Below are 1973 nucleotides of genomic sequence, written 5' to 3'. Positions count from 1 at the left end.
TAAGGCACTTGGAGTATGGGATTGTTAAAGGTACTGCCACTATCAATGGTGGTGGGGCTTTTGGTTCTGGTACTACCACCACAAACGGTGGTGGGGCTTCTAGTTATGCTTCTGCCACTACCACTGGTGGTGGAGCCTCTAGTCGCTACGATCTCCGGTGGTGGAGCGGTAGAAGTGGTTCACCGGATGCGGGGCTTCAAGTGCAAAAGTCTTGTCTCTAATGGGGGAGCTGCTGGTGTTGGAGTGGTGCGGTGTAAGTGTTGTACGAGATGGTACCCACCACGATTTAACCTTTTTCATGCACAACATTCTAGGTGGGACAAACCTTTCAGCCAAAGCTATCACTGGCATTCTGACGAACCCGTCTGTAAATGGCCAGGTCCCTTTTGCTAAGCCCAACGGTGCTGTTCTTCCCTCAAGTAATGGGCTCCCACAAAACAATGGCAACAACGGGATCATCAACAACAACGATGTTCCTTTCCTTACCGGGCTTGGTGGTGTCAACCCAAATGTAATGCAAAACAATAGTAACAACAACAACTACTTCGTAGGAGGGTACGGATTTCCAGTTGTGAATGGTGCTCAGCTCTCTGCACAGACCTCCCTGCAACAGCTCATGTTCGAGACAATGATAGCAAATGACGACGAGTTGACTGGAAGCCATGACCTTGGTTCAGGCATGATTGGTCGGGCCCAAGGGTATTATGTGTACAGCTAGTTTGATGGAAAGACCCAGATAACGGCTTTCACAACAATGTTCCAAGAAGGTGGCTACGTTGATAGACTCAACTTATTTGGGGTGCATCAGACATCTGTTTCCGAGTCATTGGTTGCAGTTATGGGTGGGACCGGGAAATATGTGAGTTCCAAGGGATTTGCCCTTGTGAAAACACTTCCTATTGCTCAGCACGAGACTGATGGATTCGAGACAGTCCTTGAGTTTAATGTCTACCTTACTCAGTAAAGTGTGTACATGATTTTAAATTATGTGGCGTTTGGTTTTAGTTTCGGAGTCTTATGTAAACTATGATTGCCTTGTAAAACAGAGGATTGTTTTCCTAATTTACGGTACTAATTCAATGCAGCCTTGTCCCTTACCAAACATCATATACTGAATTTGGAATTGGAATCGGTGTTCTTTCACTTGGTTGTCAAATCACCATCTTAGAGGCTAAATGGGGTCTTGTTAATGGGTTAGGATAATCTTAATGTGAATAGTGATTTGATATGGCAACCGCGGTTCATTCTGCCATAGTCGTCCTTCGTGGTCTTGGAAGACGGAACCTTAAGACTATACAGTGTCCAAGCATTGTAGTACCCGTTTGGCCATTTCAGATTATAGAGCGCTGAACATGAGTACACGATATAATACGAAACCATATAGATAGCAGCGACCCCTGTAACTTATTGTAGTTATATATGACCAATGTAATATCGGAGTTTTGAAATATCTACACTGTTGTTTTATTAAAACATTTTAGATCAGATTAAAATAGGAAAATCCTAACTTTTCCTCTATATACACAGAACCTGAGGATAGACCCTGCTAAATTGACAGTCACTACCTTAAATGGCCCAATGGGAGATAGTTCAATATTTTATCTTAAGATAAACTGTAACTATCAATTAACAATTATGCAATCATAAGCCAATTAGTAATCAAGATTTACTGATATCTACAATTTACAATCTTGAATATAAAGTGATGGACAAAGTTAAAACCAAAGGTATCTTTATGTGGGCTTAAAGTTGCATGCGATCCAACTTTTTAAGGGCAAGCACCCATTTTCCACCGCAGCTATCATTTTCAGGCCGCTTCTTGCCTATCCATGGGCCCATTATGAGCCTTCTTTACTCCTTCCGCCCTTTTCATTCCTTACCATTTTAATCATACGGATTTCTAATAATGGTCGACGTGCAAGTTCATTAAATGATTTATTTGTTGCAAGTTCATCACATGTGGTTAAATGATT

At 42.1% G+C, this 1973-nt stretch overlaps 1 pseudogene; it reads left to right on the top strand.

The window, feature by feature from the left end:
* Positions 1 to 292: 292 nt before the first annotated feature.
* Positions 293 to 1119, top strand: LOC141633438 (dirigent protein 10-like; annotated as a pseudogene).
* Positions 1120 to 1973: the final 854 nt, after the last annotated feature.

Source organism: Silene latifolia, chromosome Y, assembly GCF_048544455.1.
Source record: "Silene latifolia isolate original U9 population chromosome Y, ASM4854445v1, whole genome shotgun sequence".
Taxonomy (NCBI): domain Eukaryota; kingdom Viridiplantae; phylum Streptophyta; class Magnoliopsida; order Caryophyllales; family Caryophyllaceae; genus Silene; species Silene latifolia.
The sequence above is the reverse complement of the archived record's forward strand: the minus strand, read 5'-3'. Positions and strand labels throughout refer to the sequence as shown.